The 22,212-nt window shown below is 46.4% G+C and overlaps 1 long non-coding RNA gene across 1 annotated transcript; it reads left to right on the top strand.

Annotated features, from left to right (window-relative positions):
- Nucleotides 1–19,661: 19,661 nt before the first annotated feature.
- On the top strand, nucleotides 19,662–21,691 carry LOC125543538 (uncharacterized). Its single transcript, XR_015618564.1, has 3 exons — nucleotides 19,662–20,173; nucleotides 20,882–20,938; nucleotides 21,398–21,691. It is a non-coding gene; the product is annotated as an uncharacterized LOC125543538 (long non-coding RNA).
- The last annotated feature ends 521 nt before the right edge of the window (nucleotides 21,692–22,212 follow it).

Below are 22,212 nucleotides of genomic sequence, written 5' to 3'. Positions count from 1 at the left end.
AAGATTTTAAATTCCATTGATTTTTATGCGTGGACAATTATTTGGATTTTATATTTTTATAAATTATTTTTCAAAATAGTTTGAATGCAAATCGATATTTCGGCATTAAAAACAGTTGACCGCACCGAAATATGCAAAAGTTCGTGTACTTTTTAACCATGGCCACAATATGGGGTGTAATGCTAACAAAAAGAAGATGGGCTCCAAAAAAATTCTTAACAATTAGCAAATGGGTTGTACATTATTAGAAATAATGCACACGAGAGCAGTGACTGTTGGATGTCCATCCAACGGCTGTCGTGCTTCTTCAATCTCTGCTTTTCCTGCTCCAGCCGCTCAAACAAGCATCGACGGGACTGCCTGCTCCCTCCTCCCGCGGACGGCTATGCTGCCGTGCAGGCCTCACCGCCCCACCGAACTCCCATCGCTGGCATAGCCATCCCTCTACTCACCCAAACCAGCTGTTATTCTCTAGCGACGGCAGACGAACCAGTAAACCCTCGTACTCCTCCGCGTGGGAAACAACTGCCGAGTCTTCCCTAGCTCCGTGTCGTTCCCTTCCTAGGCCGCACCGTCGTCCACCACCCTGGTGCTCTCGGCGCGGCCTGGTCAACGTGGTCAATGAACGACATCCATCGGAAGTGGACTGTACGTGGAGAGGCTGACAGCTGGGTCCACGGCCGCACACAAGGAAATGCCTCCTTATTACATGCAAAATAATGATTTCTCCACCTGACAGCTAGGACCCATGGGAAGGGCTTGTGTATTTCGTGAAAATACGCCCCCCCACTGACAGGTGGACCCAACAGCTATATCTTTGCACGCAAGGAAGTGCGTCCTTATGACGCACAAAAAATGAATACCCCCTGCTAGCTGGGACCCACCATAGTGGGTGGCTGACTTGTGGGCCTACTAAGTTGACGGGGACAGAGGGCTTTGTCAACTTAGTCAATATGAACGATTCTAGCTCCAGTGACCGTCTGATGTCCATCCAACGGCCATAGTGCTTCTTCAACCTCTGGTCTTCTTGCTCCAGCCGCCCAAAGCAGCGCCGGTCATGCCGCCTGCTCCTACCTCCCGTGGCCGGCTGTGCTGCCGTAGAGGCCTCACGGCCCCATCATATACTCGCATCCCTGGCCTGTCTATCCCTCTACTCACCCACACCTCCTGTTATTTTCCGGCGATGGCAGACGAACCAGTCAGCCCTCGTACTCTCCACCGCGTGGGCAGCCACTGCCGTGTCTTCCCCGGCTCCGTGTCGTTCCCTTCGTAGGCCTCACCGTCGTCCACCGCCCTGGTGCTGTCGGCGCGGCATGGTCAACATGGTCAACGAACGACATCCATCCGAAGTGGACTGTACGTGGAGAGGCTGACAGCTGGGTCCACGGCCGCACACAAGGAAATGCCTCCTTATTACGCGCAAAATAATGATTCCTCCAACTGACATCTGGGACCCGCCGGAAGGGCCTCTGTATTTTCCAAAAAAAATGTTCCCTCCGCTGACAGGTCGGACCCACCAACTATATCTTCGCATGCAAGGAAGTGCCTCCTTATTGCGCATAAAAATGAATACCCCTGCCAGCTGGGACCCACCACAGTGGGAGGCTGACTTGTGGGCCTACCAAGTTGACTGGGACGGAGGGCTTTGTCAACTTAGTCAATATGAATGATTCTAGCTCCAGTGACTGTACGATGTCCATCCAACAGCTGTAGTGCTTCTTACAACCTCTGGTCTTCCTGCTCCAGCCGCCCAAAGCAGCGCCGGTCGTGCTGCATGCTCCTACCTCCCGTGGCCGGCTGTGCTGCCGCGGAGGCCTCACCGCTGGCCAGGCCATCCCTCTACTCACCCACACCCCTTGTTATTCTGCGGCGACAGCAGCCTCACACCGCAGCGAACCAGTGAACCCTCGTACTCCTCTCCACGTGGGCATCCACTGCCGCGTCTTCCCCTTGCTAGGCCTCGCCGTCGTCCACCACCTTGGTGCTCTCGGCGCAGCGTGGTCAATGTGATCAACGACTAACTTCCATCGGAAGAGTACTACACGTGGAGAGGCTGACAGCTGGGTCCACGGCCACAGCCCAGGTTTTTGTGATTTGCCAAGTAAGTCGCTTTGTCATGCCTGTTGGGCTGCAAATCTTTCAAGACGAGGAGAGCTTCATTTGGCTGGCCGATAAAATGGCCTATCAGTAATGAGAAATGGGTTGTACATTTTTAAAACACATCAAACCGACAATTAGTTTCAAATTTCTTTTTTTCATTTCGAGATTTTAAATTGCATTGATTTTTATGCGTGGACAATTTGTTGGATTTTATATTGATATACATTTATTTTTAAAATCAGTTTAAATGTGACTCGAAATTTCGGGATTAAAAACAGTTCGGACCGCACCGAAATATGCAAATTTTTGTATAATTTTTTAACTGTGGCCACAATATGGGCTGTAATGCTAATAAAAAGAATATGGTCTCCAAAAATAACCTTAAGAATTAGAAAATGGGCTGTAAATTATTAGAAATAATGGCAGATGGGTTGTATGCTATTTTCCACATATTTGAGGCTTTCCTAAAAAAAGGTTCACGCACAAGCAGTAACTGTTGGATTTCCATCCAACGACCGTCGTGCTTCTTAAATCTCTTCTCTTCCTGCTCCAGCCGCTCAAACAAGCGCTGGCGGGACTGCCTGCTCCCTCCTCCCCGCAGCCGGCTATGCTGCCGCGCAGGCCTCACAGCCCCATCGTACTCCCATCGCTAGCCTAGCCATCCCTCTACTCACCCACACCTGTTGTTATTCTCCGGCGACGACAGACGAACTAGTAAACCCTCGTACAGTCGTACTCCCCTCCGCGTGGGAAACAACTGCCGAGTCTTCCCTGCCTCCGTGTCTTTCCATTCCTAGGCCTCGCCGTCGTCCACCGCCCTGGTGCTCTCGGCGCGGCTTGGTCAATGTGGTCAACGACCGACATGCATCTGAAGTGGACTGTACGTGGAGAGGCTGACAGCTGGGTCCATGGCCGCACGCAAGGAAATGCCTCCTTATTACGTGCATAATAATGATTCCTCCACCTGACATCTGGGACCCACCGGAAGGGCCTCGGTATTTCACAAAAAAAACGTTACCGCCACTGACAACTCAGACCCACCAGCTATATCTTCGCACGCAAGGAAGTGCCTCCTTATTACGCACAAAAAAATGAATACTCCCCCTACTAGCTGGGACCCAATATAGTGGCAGGCTGACTTGTGGGCCTACTAAGTTGACGGGGACGGAGGGCTTTGTCAACTTAGTCAATATGCACGATTCTAGCTCAAGTGATCGTACGTTGTTCGTCCCATGGCCGTAGTGCTTCTTCAACCTCTGGTCTTCTTGCTCCAGCCGCCCAAACCAGCGTCGGTCGTGCCTCGTGCTCCTGCCTCCCATGGCCGGCTGTGATGCGGCGGAGGCCTCACCACCCCCTACTACTCCCACTGCTGGCCAGGCCATCCCTCTACTCACCCACACCCTCTGTTATTCTACGGCGATGGCAGCCTCACACCGAAGTGAACTAGTGAACCCTCATACTCCTCTACGCGTGGGCATCCATAGCCGCGTCTTCCCTGGCTCCGCATCGTCCCCTTCCTAGGCCTCGCTGTCATCCACCGCCTTGGTGCTCTCAGCGCGGCATGGTCAATGTGGTCAATGACCGACTTCCATCGGAAGAGTACTGTACGTGGAAAGGCTGACAGCTGGGTCCACGGCAGCCGCAAGGAAGTGCCTCCTTATTACGCGCAAACTAATTATTCATGTACCTGACAGCGGGGACCCACCGGACGAGCCACCATATTTCGCGAAAAAACATTTCCCCCATGACTGCTGGGACCCACCAACTACATCTTCGCACGCAAGGAAGTGCCTGATAGTCGGGACCCACCTGGTCGAAGCATACGTAGCGTTGTCATTCTGATCGCGAACGTGTACGTACATACTGGTCGATGTAGAGGCGCGCACGTGTTGTAGTAGAGGCGGACGTAGCATGTACACGTACGTATAGTGGCCAGTGTGCAAGAAAGAAAATACGGCCACGTATGTACATACGGGCATGGTCTCGAACGCCTACTGGCGCATATGTACGGCCAGGGCTCGTGTACACGGCTGGGTCGGAACAGAGAAATAGCGTCGTCGTCGTGTTCATGGGGAGCCAACCGGCTGGGTCGGAACGGAATGCGTCGTCGTGTTCATCGGGAAGGCTTGGACGGAACAGCCGATGGAAACGAGGCCTGGCGTACCGTAGAATGGAGGAAACGGCCTTGTGTTCGACCGACGATGTTCGAAATGGGATCCTGTTCATCGGGAGGGGTCTGGCGTACCAAAAAACAGAGGAAACAGACCTCCTACGGTCGAAATGGGGGTCCTGTTGATTGGGAGGGGTGTGGCGTACCGCAAAACAGAGGAAACGGACTTGTGTTAGAGCGCTACGGTCGAAACGGGGGTCCTGTTCATCGGGAGGGGTGTGGCGTACCGCAAAACGGGACTCCACGGGATACTGTTCATCTCCACCGTTGACCCCCTCCAGCCTCCACGGGCTACTGTTCATCCACCGTCGACCTCCTCCAGCCTCCACCTACGACTGTTCATCCATGGGATCCTGTTTATCCAGCCTCCACCGCACGCTACTCCACCGGCTACTGTTCAACCAGCCCTCTTCACGGGCTCCTGTTCAACCACCCCTCCCAGGTCTACTGTTCATCCAGCCCTCCACCGTATACTGTTCATCCTGCCCTCCACGGGGTCCTGTTCATCCAGCCCCAACCGGCTAGACTGATCGGGGTCCTGTTCATCGGGAGGCAACACCATGAGGTCCTGTTCATCCACCTATTGGGGAACGTAGTAATTTCAAAAAGTTCCTATGAACACGGAAGATCGTGGTGATGCATAGCAACGAGAGGGGAGAGTGTGTCCACGTACCCTCGTAGACCGAAAGCGGAAGCGTTAGCACAACGCGGTTGATGTAGTCGTACGTCTTCACGATCCGACCGATCAAGTACCGAACGCATGGCACCTCCGAGTTCTGCACACGTTCAACTCGATGACGTCCCTCGAACTCCGATCCAGCCGAGCTTTGATGGAGAGTCCTGTCAGCACGACGGCATGGTGACGATGTTGATGTTCTACCGTCGCAGGGCTTCGCCTAAGCACCGCTATGATATTATCGAGGTGGACTATGGTGGAGAGGGGCACCGCACACGGCTAAAAGATCCAAGAGATCAATTGTTGTGTCTATGGGGTGCCCCTCTCCTCCGTATATAAAGGAGGGGAGGAGAGGGTCGGCCAAGGGGAGGAGGCGCGCCCAAGGGGGGAGTCCTACTCCCACTGGGAGTAGGACTCCTCCTTTTCCTATTTGGAGAGGGAGAGAGAAGGAAGAGGAAGGAGGGAGGAAGGAAAGGGGGCCGGCCCCCTCCCAATTCGGATTGGGCTTGGGGGCGCGCCTCCTCCCTTGCTCCTTTCCCCTCCTTTCCACTAAAGCCCATTAAGGCCCATATACCTCCCGGGGGGTTCCGACAACCTCCCAATGCTCCGGTATTATCCCAATCTCCCCCGGAACCATTCCGGTATCCAAATATAGTTGTCCAATATATTGATCTTTACGTCTTGAACATTTCGAGACTCCTCGTCATGTCCATGATCACATCCAGGACTCCAAACTACCTTCGGTACATCAAAAACCATAAACTCATAATATAACCGACATCGAACTTTAAGCGTGCGGACCCTACAGGTTCGAGAACTATGTAGACATGACCGAGACACGTCTCCGGTCAATAACCAATAGCGAAACCTGGATGCTCATATTGGCTCCTTCATATTCTACGAAGATCTTTATCGGTCAAACCGCATACCAGCATACGTTGTTCTGTTTGTCATCGGTATGTTACTTGCCCGAGATTCGATCGTCGATATCTCAATACCTAGTTCAATCTCATTACCAGAAAGTCTCTTTACTTGTTCCGTAACACATCATCCTGAAACTAACTCATTAGTTGCAATGCTTGCAAGGCTTAAGTGATGTGTATTACTGAGTGGGCCCAGAGATACCTCTCCGACAATCGGAGTGACAAATCCTAATCTCGAAATACGCCAACCCAACAAGTACCTTCAGAGACACCTGTAGAGCACCTTTATAATCACCCAGTTACGTTGTGACGTTTGGTAGCACGCAAAGTGTTCCTCCGGTAAACGGGACTTGCATAATCTCATAGTCATAGGAACATGTATAAGTCATGAAGAAAGCAATAGCAGCAAACTAAACGATCAAGTGCTAAGCTAACGGAATGGGTCAAGTCAATCACATCATTCTCCTAATGATGTGATCCCGTTAATCAAATGACAACTCTTTGTCTATGGCTAGGAAACATAACCACCTTTGATCAACGAGCTAGTCAAGTAGAGGCATACTAGTGAGACTCTGTTTGTCTATGTATTCACATATGTATCATGTTTCCGGTTAATACAAATCTAGCATGAATAATAAACATTTATCATGATACAAGGAAATAAATAATAACTTTATTATTGCCTCTAGGGCATATTTCCTTTAGTCTCCCACTTGCACTAGAGTCAATAATCTAGTTCACATCGCCATGTGATTAATAGTCCACATCACCATGTGATTAACACCATAGTTCACATCGTCATGTGACCAACACCCAAAGGGTTTACTAGAGTCAATAATCTAGTTCACATCGCTATGTGATTAACACCCAAAGAGTACTAAAGTGTGATCATGTTTTGCTTGTGAGAGAAGTTTAGTTTACGGGTCTGCCACATTCAGATTCGTATGTATTTTGCAAATTTCTATGTCAACAATGCTCTGCATGGAGCTACTCTAGCTAATTGCTCCCACTTTCAATATGTATCCAGATTGAGACTTAGAGTCATCTGGATCAGTGTCAAAACTTGCATCGACGTAAACATTTACGAAGAACCTTTTGTCACCTCCATAATCGAGAAACATATCCCTGTTCCACTAAGGATAAGTTTGACCGCTGTCCAGTGATCTACTCCTAGATCACTATTGTACTCCCTTGCCAAACTCAGTGTAGGGTATACAATAGATCTGGTACACAACATGGCATACTTTATAGAACTTATGGCTGAGGCATAGGGAATGACTTTCATTCTCTTTCTATCTTCTACCGTGGTCGGGCTTTGAGTCTTACTCAAATTCACACCTTGCAACACAGGCAAGAACTCTTTGTTTGACTGTTCCATTTTGAACTAATTCAAAATCTTGTCAAGGTACATACTCATTGAAAATCTTTATCAAGCGTCTTGATCTATCTCTATAGATCTTGGTGCTCAACATGTAAGCAGCTTTACCGAGGTCTTTCTTTGAAGAACTCCTTTCAAATACTCCTTTATGCTTTCCAGAAAATTCTACATCATTTCTAATCAATAATAATACTTATCAGAAAGGTTGTAGTGCTCCCACTCACTTTCTTGTAAATACAGGCTTCACCGCAAGTCTCTATAAAACTATATGCTTTAACCAACTCATCAAAGCGTATATTGCAACTCCGAGATGCTTGCACCAGTCCACAGATGGATCGCTGGAGCTTGCACATTTTTGTTAGTACCTTTAGGATTGACAAAACATTCTGGTTGCATCATATACAACTCCTTTTTAATAAATCCATTAAGGATTGAGTTTTGTTATCCATTTTCCAGATTTCATAAAATGCGGGAATTGCTAACATGATTCGGACAGACTTTAAGCATCGATACGAGTGAGAAAATCTCATCGCAGTCAACACCTTGAACTTTGTCAATACCATTTTCGACAAGTCTAGCTTTGTAGATAGTAACACTACTATCAGTGTCCGTCTTCCTCTTGAAGATCCATTTATTTTCTATAGCTTTCCGATCATCGGGCAAGTCAACCAAAGTCCACACTTTGTTCTCATACATGGATCCTATCTCAGATTTCATGGCCTCAAACCATTTCACGGAATCTGGGCTCATCATCGCTTCCTTCATAGTTCGCAGGTTTGTCATGGTCAAGTAACATGACCTCCAGAACAGGATTACCGTACCACTCTGGTGTGGAACGTACTCTGGTTGACCTACGAGGTTCGGTAGTAACTTGATCTGGAGTTTCATGATCATCATCATTAACTTCCTCACTAATTGGTGTAGGCATCACTAGAACAGATTTCTGTGATGAACTACTTTCCAATACAGGAGAAGGTACAATTACCTCATCAAGTTCTACTTTCCTCCCACTCACTTCTTTCGAGAGAAACTCCTTCTCTAGAAAGGATCGATTCTTAGCAAGGAATGTCTTGCCTTCGGATCTGTGATAGAAGGTGTACCCAGCAGTCTCCTTTGGGTATCCTATGAAGACACATTTCTCCGATTTGGGTTTGAGCTTATCAGGATGAAACTTTTTCACATAAGCATCGCAACCTCAAATTTTAAGAAACGACAACTTGGGTTTCTTGCCAAACCACAGTTGTAACACCCCAGATGTAATTTACCCAATATGTAATCCAACTCTTGCCGTTTCCGGCGTTAAGTTATTTTATTTTCTCAGGTTCGGGTTTTTGTCCCCGTGTGTTGTTATTGTTGTCATGCATCTCATATCATGTCATCATGTGCATTGCATTTGCATACGTGTTCGTCTCATGCATTCGAGCATTTTCCCCGTTGTCCGTTTTGCATTCCGGCACTCCGTTCTCCTCCGGTGGTCATTTCTACCTTTCTTCGTGTGTGGGAATTAAACATTTCCGGATTGGACCAAGACTTGCCAAGCGGCTTTGGTTTACTACCGGTAGACCGCCTGTCAAGTTTCGTACCATTTGGACTTCGTTTGATGCTCCAACGGTTAACCGAGGGACCGAAAAGGCCTCGTGTGTGTTGCAGCCCAACACCCCTCCAAGTTGGCCCAAAACCCACCAAAACCCTCTCCATCATCTAGAGCATTCGATCACGATCGCGTGGCCGAAAACCGCACCTCATTTGGACTCTCCTAGCTCCCTCTACCTCTATATAAAGACCCCCCTCCTCCAAATTCCGGATCTCCCCTTTCAAACCCTAAAAAAATTCATCTCCGCCGCCACCGGACACGTCCGGACGGAGCCGGATGCGTCCGCCCGCCGCCGCCGACCAAACAGCTGCCGCCACATGTCCCCGGGGGACCGCTTCGCCGCCCCCCACCGACGCGGGCCCGCAGGCCCAGCGCCGGCCCTCCCCGCCGTCCGCCCGCGGGAGGCCCTCCCGGGCCCGGCCGCCCCCTCCCCGCGCCTTCTTCGCCCCGCCGCCCGACGCCGCTGCCCCACCGCCTTCGCCTCGCCGGCCGGTGCCGCCACGCCACCGCGGTTCGCCTCGCCACCGGCCGCGACACCGCGCCACCCAAGCGCTGCCCTGCTCCGCCGACACCGCGCCGGCGCCGCCTCGACGCCGGCGACCGCCGCCTCCTCGCCTCCCCGCCCGGATCCGGCCGCCCCGACGTCTCCGGCGAGTTCTTCCTCAACGCCGGCGAGAAATCCGGCCATCCTCGTAAAACGCGCCAGATCTGGATCTGAGATCCACCTCGGTTGACTTTTGCCCCGAAACCCTAACTTTTTGTCTATGTTCATCGCATCATAACTCCTCATCTGTAACTCCGTTTTGGGCATATAGCATATCAAAATGTTCGTCTTAGAGAGCACATCATTTCATCTCATTGCATCATTTTCATTTGAGTTCATCTTGATGCCCGAAATGCTGTTAGAAGAAGGCTATTTGAGATAATTGTCAGATCTGCTGCTCCAATTAGATATTTGTCATTTTTGCCATGACTAGTGTGTGCATGATATGCCCCCGAGCTCTTCATGAGTTTTGTTATATGTTTTGCCATCTTTCCAAAGGTGCAACCCATGTATTTTTGTGATGTGTGTGGTGACTAGCACAAGCTTGCAAAGTGGTGCATTCGTTAATGCTGATTTCAGGGACTTAGCATTTCCACTAAGTCCTTGATCTGTTTATCTCATTATGCCATATGTTCATGTTGTTTCCTAGTGATCCGTGCCTCTTTTGAGGATGATCAGTACGGATGTTTTGTTAATCTTGTAGTGCTCTATCCAGCCATGTCTTTGTTTGCAATTATGGAGCACCCTAGCTTGAGTAAATCGAGCTCTACTTTTGTCATTTCGTGAATCTGGGCAGATTGTCTACTTGTTAGCAATTTTGCCGAGGATGTTGTAGTTGATCCGTGCATGCTATGCTATTATTCTTGCCATGTCTAGCTTATATTTTGTGTATTCTTGATGGGTGCATGCTTATATTGTCTTGACTTGCTCTGTAGTGAGTGCATCGAGCTCGTAAACATGCCTACTTGATATCTATTTCAGCATGCTCCAGTTTTCACTAAGTCTGAGAACTGATTATGTTTTTGCCATGTTCACATGCTTGCAAATGTATTTTCTGATCCCTTTTGGCTCAAGGTCACTAAGGGACTTTTGTTAAGCTCTTTGAGTAGCTTCGTGCCATTCTTTACTTTACCATGTTCAGGTCCTATAGCATATAGTTTTCATGCTCCAAAGAGTGCTATCTGATCTGAAATTCCAGACAAGTGTTAATTTCACTAAGTCTGAGATCTGTTTACCAAATGCATTTTTGCCATGCTTGTTTGAACCTGTTAATGGATGAATTGGCTGTAGCTCAGTGCCAGTCTTTTGTTAAGCATCATGAATGGATCCGTGCCATGTATTTTGTTGCCATGTTTGGGTGCTGTAGCATTTTCATCTTGTTGCATTTAGATGGCTACTTGCTGTAAATCGCATAACGTGGCCATATTTGAATTGCTTGCCATTTCCAAACCGTAACTCTGATTCCGGTGATCTTTATATCGTTTTCAAGCGATTTCATCTCACCTTTCCAGTGGCACACTTGGATTTCCAAGTTGAGGCCAGGTTCATTCATTCCTTGTCAAATCTTGCATATGCATCACAAATTGCATCCGCATAGCATACCATGTTTGCATCTTGTTGATTGAGTTTGCACGTGGTTGATTGTGTCCTTGTTGCTTGTTTGTCTTGTTTGGGTAGAGCCAGGAGACGACTTCGCTAACGAGGAGCCCGTTGAGTTTGCTTTCGAGGATCCAGTCAACTCTGACAACTTTGCAGGCAAGATGATCATACCCTCGAAATCACTACTATCTTTGCTTTGCTAGATGCTCGCTCTTTTGCTATGCCTATGCTACGATGCCTACCATCTGCTTATCATGCCTCCCAAATTGCCATGTCAAACCTCTAACCCACCATGTCCTAGCAAACCGTTGATTGGCTATGTTACCGCTTTGCTCAGCCCCTCTTATAGCGTTGCTAGTTGCAGGTGAAGATTGGAGACCGTTCCTTGTTGGAACATTATTTACTTGTTGGGATATCATTACATTATCTTGTTATCATAATGCATCTATATACTTGGTAAAGGGTGGAAGGCTCGGCCTCTCGCCTAGTGTTTTGTTCCACTCTTGCCGCCCTAGTTTCCGTCATATCGGTGTTATGTTTCCGGATTTTGCGTTCCTTACGCGGTTGGGTTATAATGGGAACCCCTTGATAGTTCTTCTTGATTAAAGCTTTTCCAGCAATGCCCAACCTTGGTTTTACCATTTGCCACCTAGCCTCTTTTTCCCTGGGGTTTCCGAAGCCCGAGGGTCATCTTATTTAAGCCCCCCCGGGCCAGTGCTCCTCTGAGTGTTGGTCCAACCGAGCGATGTCCGGGGCTACCAGGGGCAACTCTGGGTTAGCCTACCCGACGTCTTGCTCATCTGGTGTGCCCTGAGAACGAGATATGTGCAGCTCCTATCGGGATTTGTCGGCACATCTGGGTGGTGTTGCTGGATTTGTTTTAACTTGTCGAAGTGTCTTGTAGAACCGGGATACCGAGTCTGATCGGAACGTCTCGGGAGGAGGTCTATTCCTTCGTTGACCGTGAGAGCTTGTCATGGGCTAAGTTGGGACTCCCCTGCAGGGATTTGAACTTTGGAAAGCCGTGCCCGCGGTTATGGGCAGATGGGAATTTGTTAATGTCCGGTTGTAGATAACTTGAACCTTAACTTAATTAAAATGAATCAACAGTGTGAGTTACCGTGATGGTCTCTTCTCGGCGGAGTCCGGGAAGTGAACATGGTATTGGAGTAATGCTTGCCGCAGGATGCCCTCTAGTTACTCGCTCGCGCTTCGCCTCCTCTTCTCGCTCTCTTTTGCGAACAGGATAGCCACCATATATGCTAGTCGCTTGCTGCAGCTCCACATATTTTCCTTGCCTTACCTATTAAGCTTAAATAGTCTTGATCGCGAGGGTGCAAGATTGCTGAGTCCCTGTGGCTCACAGATTACTTCCAAACCAGATGCAGGGCCTGATGATTCCGTTCCAGATGACGCGCTTGAGTTCAAGTGGGAGTTCGACGAGGACTCACGCCGATACTACGTGTCTTTCCCTGATGATCAGTAGTGGTGCCCAGTTGGGTTGATCGGGACCGTGTCGCATGTTGGGTTATCTTTTATTTTGGCGCCGTAGTCGGACCATGAGTGTTTGAATGTTGTAATGCTATTTATGTACTTGATTGACGTGGCAAGTGTAAGCCAACTATGTATCTCCCCTTTTATTATCTATATATTACATGGGATGTTGTGAAGATTGCCTAACTTGCGACATTGCTTTCAATGCGGTTATGCCTCTAAGTCGTGCCTCGACACGTGGGAGCTATAGCCGCATCGAGGGCGTTACAACAGTTCATAAGGTGTCATCTCAAGGGATTTAGATGGTGCCCTATTTAACGTGAATGCAGTTGTGTCTAATGCATAACCCCAAAACGATAGTGGTAAATCGTTAAGAGACATCATAGATTGTACCATATCTAATAAAGTACGGTTATGATGTTTGGACACACCATTACGCTATGGTGTTCCAGGTGGCGTGAGTTGCGAAACTATTCCACATTGTTTCAAATGAAGACCAAACTCGTAACTCAAATATTCTCCTCCATGATCAGATCGTAGAAACTTTATTTTCTTGTTATGATGATTTTCCACTTCACTCTGAAATTATATGAACTTTTCAAATGTTTTAGAGTTATGTTTCATCAAGTAGATATACACATATATGCTCAAATCATGTGTGAAGGTCAGAAAACAATGATACCCGCCATGAGTCTCAACACTCATTGGATCGCACACATCGGTATGTATTATTTCCAATAATTCAGTGGCTCGCTCCATTGTTCCGGAGAACGGAGTCTTAGTCATCTTGCCCATGAGGCATGGTTCGCAAGCATCAAAATTATTCATAATCAAGTGATTCCAAAAGCCCATCAGCATGGAGTTTCTTCCTGCGCTTTACACCAATATGACCTAAATGGTAGTGCCACAAATAAGTTGCACTATCATTATTAACTTTGCATCTTTTGGCTTCAATATTATGAATATGTGTATCACTACGATCGAGATCCAACGAACCATTTCCATTGGGTGTATGACCATAGAAGGTTTTATTCATGTAAACAAAACAACAATTATTCTCTAACTTAAATGAATAACCGTATTGCAATAAGCATGATCAAATCATATTCATGCTCAACGAACACCAAATAACATATATTTAGGTTTAACACTAATCCAAAAGTATAGGTCGTGTGCGATGATGATCATATCAATCTTGGAACCCCTTCCAAAACACATCGTCACTTCACCCTTAACTAGTCTCTGTTCATTCTGCAACTCCCGTTTCGAGTTACTACTCTTAGCAACTGAACCAGTATCAAATACTGAGGGGTTGCTATAAACACTAGTAAAGTACACATCAATAACATGTATATCAAATATAGCATTGTTCACTTTGCCATCCTTCTTATCCGCCAAATACTTGGGGCAGTTCCGCTTCAAGTGACCAGTCCCTTTGCAGTAGAAGCACTTAGTCTTGGGTTAGGTCCAGACTTGGGCTTCTTCTCTTGAGCAGCAACTTGCTTGCCGTTCTTCTTGAAGTTACCTTTCTTTCCCTTTGCCCTCTTCTTGAAACTAGTGGTCTTGTTAATCATCAACACTTGATGCTCTTTCTTGATTTCTACCTTCATCGATTTCATCATCATGAAAAGCTCAGGAATCATTTACGTCATCCCTTGCATACTATAGTTCATCACGAAGTTCTACTAACTTGGTGATGGTGACTAGAGAATTCTGTCAATCACTATTTTATCTGGAAGATTAACTCCCACTTGATTCAAGCGATTGTAGTACCCAGACAATCTGAGCACATGCTCACTGCTTGAGCTATTCTCCTCCATCTTTTAGCTATAGAACTTGTTGGAGACTTCATATCTCTCAACTCTGGTATTTTCTTGAAATATTAACTTCAACTCCTGGAACATCTCATATGATCCAAGATGTTCAAAACATTGTTGAAGTCCCGATTCTAAGCTGTTAAGCATGGTGCACTAAACTATCAAGTAGTCATCATATTGAGCTAGCCAAACGTTCATAACGTCTGCATCTGCTCCTACAATAGGTCTGTCACCTAGCGGTGCATCAAGGACATAATTCTTCTGTGCAGCAATGAGGATAATCCTCAGATCACGGATCCAATCCGCATCATTTCTACTAACATCTTTCAACTTAGTTTTCTCTAGGAACATATCAAAAATAAAACAGGGAGCTAAACGTGAGCTATTGATCTACAACATAGATATGCTAATACTACCAGGAGTAAGTTCATGATAAATTAAAGTTCAATTAATCATATTACTTAAGAACTCCCACTTAGATAGACATCTCTCTAATCATCTAAGTGATCACGTGATCCAAATCAACTAAACCATAACCGATCATCGCGTGAAATGGGGTAGTTTTCAATGGTGAACATCATTATGTTGATCATATCTACTATATGATTCACGCTCGACCTTTCGGTCTTAGTGTTCCGAGGCCATATCTGCATATGCTAGGCTCGTCAAGTTTAACCTGAGTATTCTTCTTGCACCCGTTGTAGACGGACATAGAGCTTATCACACCCGATCATCACATGGTGTCTGGGCATGACGAACTTTGGCAACGGTGCATACTCAGGGAGAACACTTTTATCTTGAAATTTAGTGAGAGATCATCTTATAATGCTACCGTCATAACTAAGCAAAGTAAGATGTATAAAAGATAAACATCACATGTAATCAAAATATGTGACATGATATGGCCATCATCATCTTGTGCCTTTGATCTCTATCTCCAAAGCATCGTCATGATCTCCATCGTCACCGGCATGACACCATGATCTACATCATCTTGATCTATATCAATGTGTCGTCACATGGTCGTCTCGCCAACTATTGCTCTTGCAACTATTGCTATCGCATAGCGATAAAGTAAAGCAATTATTTGGCACTTGCATCTTATGCAATAAAGAGACAACCATAAGGCTTTTGCCAATTGCCGATAACTTCAACAAAACATGATCATCTCATACAACAACTTATATCTCATCACGTCTTGACCATATCACATGCCCTGCAAAAACAAGTTAGACGTCCTCTACTTTGTTGTTGCAAGTTTTACGTTGCTGCTACGGGCTGAGCAAGAACCGTTCTTACCTACGCATCAAAACCACAATGATAGTTCGTCAAGTTAGTGTTGTTTTAACCTTCTCAAGGACCGGGCGTAACCACACTCGGTTCAACTAAAGTTGGAGAAACTGACACCCGCCAGCCACCTGTGTGTGAAGCACGTCGGTAGAACTAGTCTCACGTAAGCGTACGCATAATGTCGGTCTGGGCCGCTTCATCCAACAATACCGCCGAACCAAAGTATGACATGCTGGTAAGCAGTACGATTTGTATCGCCCACAACTCACTTGTGTTCTACTCGTGCATATAACATCAACGCATAAAACCAGGCTCGGATGCCACAGTTGGGGAACGTAGTAATTTCAAAAAAATTCCTGCGCACACGCAAGATCATGGTGATGCATAGCAACGAGAGGGGAGAGTGTGTCCACGTACCCTCGTAGACCGAAAGCGGAAGCGTTAGCACAACGCGGTTGATGTAGTCGTACGTCTTCATGATCCGACCGTTCAAGTACCGAATGCACGGCACCTCCGAGTTCTGCACACGTTCAACTCGATGACGTCCCTCGAACTTCGATCCAGCCAAGCTTCGAGGGAGAGTTCCGTCAGCACGACGGCATGGTGACGATGTTGATGTTCTACCGTCGCAGGGCTTCGCCTAAGCACCGCTATGATATTATCGAGGTGGACTATGGTGGAGAGGGCACCGCACACAGCTAAAAGATCTAAGAGATCAATTGTTGTGTCTATGGGGTGCCCCTCTCGTCCGTATATAAAGGAGGGGAGGAGAGGGCCGGCCAAGGGGAGGAGGCGCGCCCAAGGGGGAGTCCTACTCCCACCGGGAGTAGGACTCCTCCTTTTCCTATTTGGAGAGGGAGAGGGAAGGAAGAGGAAGGAGGGAGGAAGGAAAGGGGGTCGGCCCCCCTCCCAATTCGGATTGGGCTTGGGGGCGCCCCCTCCTTTGCTCCTTTCCCCTCCTTTCCACTAAAGCCCATTAAGGCCCATATACCTCCCGGGGGGTTCCGATAACCTCCCAGTGCTCCGGTATTATCCTAATCTCACCCGGAACCATTCCGGTATCCAAATATAGTCGTTCAATATATCGATCTTTACGTCTCGAACATTTCGAGACTCCTCGTCATGTCCATGATCACATCCGGGACTCCAAACTACCTTCGGTACATCAAAAACCATAAACTCATAATATAACCGTCATCAAACTTTAAGCGTGCGGACCCTACGGGTTCGAGAACTATGTAGACATGACCGAGACACGTCTCTGGTCAATAACCAATAGCGGAACCTGGATGCTCATATTGGCTCCTACATATTCTACGAAGATCTTTATCGGTCAAACCGCATAACAACATACGTTGTTCCCTTTGTTATCGGTATGTTACTTGCCCGAGATTCGATCGTCGGTATCTCAATACCTAGTTCAATCTCGTTACCGGCAAGTCTCTTTACTCGTTCTGTAACTCATCATCCTGCAACTAATCATTAGTTGCAATGCTTCCAAGGCTTAAGTGATGTTTATTACCGAGTGGGCCCAGAGATACCTCTCCGACAATCGGAGTGACAAATCCTAATCTCGAAATACGCCAACCCAACAAGTACCTTCGGAGACACCTGTAGAGCACCTTTATAATCACCCAGTTACATTGTGAAGTTTGGTAGCACGCAAAGTGTTCCTCCGATAAATGGGAGTTGCATAATCTCATAGTCATAGGAACATGTATAAGTCATGAAGAAAGCAATAGCAACAAACTAAACGATCAAGTGCTAAGCTAATGGAATGGGTCAACTCAATCACATCATTCTCCTAATGATGTGATCCCGTTAATCAAATGAGAACTCTTTGTTTATGGCTAGGAAACATAACCATCTTTGATCAATGAGCTAGTCAAGTAGAGGCATACTAGTGACACTCTGTTTGTCTATGTATTTACACATGTATCATGTTTCCGGTTAATACAATTCTAGCATGAATAATAAACATTTATCATGATATAAGGAAATAAATAATAACTTTATTATTGCCTCTAGGGCATATTTCCTTCACCACCCCCACCGGGAACTATTCATCCACCCCCCCAGCAACGCTCACTGTTCATCCAGAGGCAACACCACGGGGTCCTGTTCATCCACCCCACCGGGAACTGTTCATCCAAACCCCCCAGCAACGCTCACTGTTCATCTAGAGGCAGTATCGATCGGCTTCAGTTAGCAGCAGTAGCCATCGATCGATTGCTCGGGTTCAGTTAACAGCCATCGATCGATCGCCCGGGCTCGGTAACGCGTAGCCTGCAGTGCAATCGCTCGGGTTCAGTTAGAGCCCAATGCCTCGCGCCCACGCACGTGCGTGTACGATAGAAACACGCATCGCTCGGCCCCGACCACCCACCGTAACCGGGAACACCCCGATATTTTTCCTCGCCTCGCTTCTACCATGGTTTTTTCGTCATGGACGGCCGAAAGAATGTCATGCAGGTGCGTCTCCGGCCTGCCCAGGACGAAAAGCCCATTTTCTGTCATGATTTTTTGTCATAGAAGTAGGACCCCACCACATCTATGATTATACCGGGTTTTGTCACAATTATCGTCGTAGAAGTGTCATAAGTATGACAGGAAAAAATTTGTTCGGCCCAAAATGTCATGGATGTGTCTTTTTTAGTGATCTCGGCCTATTTAGTTCGTCATTTCCTGATATCAACTGTATTTAATAACCCCTTTATTAATTTTCTTTGCCGGCGGCCAGGGCTTGGGCAAAGTTCATCAAGGTGACTCTAGGCAAATGGCGAAAGAAGTTGTTGTGGTATCGACCAAAGGTCAGCTAGCTACCATCTCTTTAATTATTGTTTCAATACCATTAATTAATTATCATGCTTGAATAATTATTATCTGATTAAATTCTATTCTCGTAAAGGCCCTGAAGCAGGCGCCGGGGACTGATGTGTGTGCATACTACGTTTTCGAGAACATTCGCATGATGGCGTCCGAAAGGAGCAAATCTCAAAGACAAGAATGGGTACGTTTGCCAGAACACTATTCACAATTTTTACATGATTATCGATATCTAGTCACACAACTAATACACATGCATATTGATCTCCTTCTTAACAGTTTAAAGAGGTGCGGGACAAGCTCCTAGCAACGGAGCGCATATGACCACTTCAAGAGGAAATAGCAGGATTTTTGCTCGACCAAGTCATAGATCTCAAAGGAGAATACTATTACCCGCTACTGGCCCCATGAACCACTCCTAATTGTCATCATGATCCGAAGGCACCAAGGCAACATATAGGTGTGTAATGGTGGTTGTGAGACATTCGACGATATATATATATATATATATATATATATATATATATATATATATATATATATATATATATATATATATATATGATCGGTTCTACGAGAAATTCTATTTATATATATACATAACGTGTAAAATATGTAGTATCGTAGAATACCAGCAAACAAAAAAATTAAATGGAAAACACAAAATTAAGGGAAAAATAAAAAATAAAACCAGAACTACCCAAATATTTTAGTACCGGTTGGTGTAACCAATCGGTACTAAAGGGCTCCCCGCCCCCGGAGCAGGCTCGTGCCACGTGGTGGCCCTTTAGCGACGGTTCGTGCAGAACCGGTACTAAAGGGGGGGACCTTTAGTCCCCACTCTTTAGTGCCGGTTGCAGAACCGGCACTAAAGGCCCTTATGAACCGGTGATACATCCCGGTTTTTCACTAGTGTTCACACATGTACTAAGTTTCCGGTTAATACAATTCTAGCATGAATAATAAATATTTATCATGATATAAGTAAATATAAATAACAACTTTATTATTGCCTCTAGGGCATATTTCCTTCAAGCACAATGGTAGATTGCTTACGGATATATATATATATATATATATATAAATATATATATATATATATATATAAAGAGAGAGAGTGACACTATTCTAATCATTGGATTAGAATAACTATTTGGATCACAACCCCCTGTATATAGCAGGCGATGGGATGCTTCTGAGATCCAAAAAAGCCCACCCCGATCGGCACAAAAGAAAAAGAAAAAAGAAAAATCCCACCCCACCCCGCTCCCCACGATCTCTTCCCCTAATCTCCCCCGCTCCCCACATCTGCCTTCCCTGCCTGGCCCGCGTCGTCGCCGTCCCTGACCTCCAATCGTGTCGCCGCCAGGTCCGACACCCAACCGTCTGGCGGTAGAGGCCCGACCTCCCATCGCGCCTCCATGCCCGACCTCCCTACACCGCCGCTCTCCGCTACCCCTAGCTCTCTGCGCCGCCGCCCCTCTACCCCTAGCTCTCTGCGCCGCCGCCCTGGCCCTACCTCCGGCACTGCCGCCGCCCCAACCTCTGGCGCCGCTGCCGCCCCAACATTCGTCGCCATCTCTCCCCCGCCCCAACCTCCGGCGTCCCCTCGCCGATGGCAGCGGCGGTGTCCACGGAGACACTCTCCGGCTGCGCTCGTCCTCTCCCCAGCACCTTAAATTCTAGCCCCAGCTCTACCCACCTGGCCCCATTCGCGTCATGCTCCCGGCCCCACCGGCTTGCGGCCGCCATGGTTGCCCAGGTCAGACCTCCTGTATATTAGTTCCTTTGCTTAGCCAAATAAGTTAGGGAAGATAGCCCATCCGTGACGTTGTGAGATGTGGACTGCCTTCTAGCAGAAAAACTGGATCGTTGGGCATCTCTCACTGTAAACTGAATCTAGATCAGTTAAAACTACACTGAAAAATCTGGACAGCCAGCTTCTAGGTGGAAAACGAGTTAGTTATGCTCACAATTTCGAGTTGGCCTGTACATATGAGTTGTAAAGCATATTCCAAGGTTTCCGTACTTATTTGCTTCATTTGGATGTATGGTTTGAGAGCAGTCGTCTATTTGGTTTACTGTCTAGAAACACAGTTTCCTGGGTACAATATTTTTATATGGAAGATTAGGACCTGTTGGGGTGGAATTAAAATAAAGTTACAACATAACATTTGTAGAGGCTGTTCTCTAGATGCTCAAACACATATCATTTGTTAGATTCTGTTTGGTATATTAAATCCTATGAAATTATCAAAGTGGGTTGTACTATGTTGGACAAAATTTTATGTCTGGACGTGGGTGATTGTAACTAGACTTACACTCATATTTCTTCATTGTTGATAGCGTGATGTCTTAATGTGATAAACTAGATATGAGGTGGGGTCTTGTGCGTAGAGTGATGCTAAATATATATGCTTACGGGATGAGTCCATGCTTTGTTGTGACTATGATATATGCTTGATGACAGGTGTGGGAACCTCTGCTTCGGGATCATTTAACTCACAATTTGTGCCCCGCGGTTGAGGCAAGTTCATGACAGGATAATGATTTGCATATCCCAGGATCTCTGTTTTGTTATGATATTTACCAGTGACAATGATGTTTATTACGATGGATATGACGATGACCATGATATGTTGATTCAAGTACTTTGCTTGCATTTGCATATTCACACTCATGATGATAGTGAAAGAAAGAATTCCCTACCGTGGCTAGGCACATCGAGACCTCCATTGTTGGGTTGCGACCTGCTTTGGAGGCAACCTCCATATGTTGGAGTGATTGGATGTCGACGGGCGTCCACTCAAGCGATACCAGTATACGCAATGAAATGAGATGAGCATGTAGGCATGTAGGAACTCAAGTGTATGGGTTGAATGCTGATGAGCGTATGGTGTTATATCTTGATATGAGTACTGTTCATTATTCCTTTATATGAACTTGCTGAGTCTTTGTACTCATCCTTGTTGTTTACATGTTTTAGGTAAACCCTGAGGACGACATGCATGGGAGTCTTGGGAGTAGCATCAACACCATTCTCACTACACAGAACACACATATATTGTCCTTTAGGACTGTGTTTTGAGAACCTAGTATAGTTTATACTTTACTATGCTTGGTGGTTTGTTTTGAAGTTTGGAAGTTGCCCTTTCCGTCTGTATGGCTTAACAACTCTCACTAAGACTTATGTTCTCGCCGATGTTCTCGGTTTGGTATTGTAGCTTGGTGCTTTACACTTATGCCACGTTCCTGGTGATATATAACTATATGAACTGCATGTCGTGGATGCCCTTAGACATAGAGGAAACTCTGCCGAATTTTCCTTTGAGGGTATGTTTATTTTCTCTGAAGTTGTATGTGGTAATATTCAAAGTGCATGGTTGGCTTGGGGTGTTACAGCCCGCAAGGTCAGATAATTGTATTTTGGGCCGCTGGAACCTGATGGCTCAAGCTTGTAAAAGGATATTTAGAAGTTCAAAGTAGACTTAAACAAAAGTTCAAAAATAAAAAATAGTGTTATGTGCTGCTGCGTCCGTGCTAGGTCTTGTGTCTTGTATGTGTGTCTGCACTCACTGTGTGGGTGCTTCATGCATTCGTGTGTGTGTCATGCTCTTTATGTCCATGTTCTTCTTCACAAAAGGTTAAACGTTCCCAAAAGCATTTTGCAAGGACACAATTTTCATATGTTACTATCAAATTAGTATGGCTGTAGTCCAATGAGTTGATTTTTAGAAGGCCAAAATTGTGTTCATTGATCAAATTTGTAGAGATGGAAGGTACTTGGCTGCAACTCCTTGT

Source organism: Triticum urartu, chromosome 3A, assembly GCF_056163025.1.
Source record: "Triticum urartu cultivar PI428250 chromosome 3A, HENAU_Tu73, whole genome shotgun sequence".
Taxonomy (NCBI): domain Eukaryota; kingdom Viridiplantae; phylum Streptophyta; class Magnoliopsida; order Poales; family Poaceae; genus Triticum; species Triticum urartu.
The sequence above is the reverse complement of the archived record's forward strand: the minus strand, read 5'-3'. Positions and strand labels throughout refer to the sequence as shown.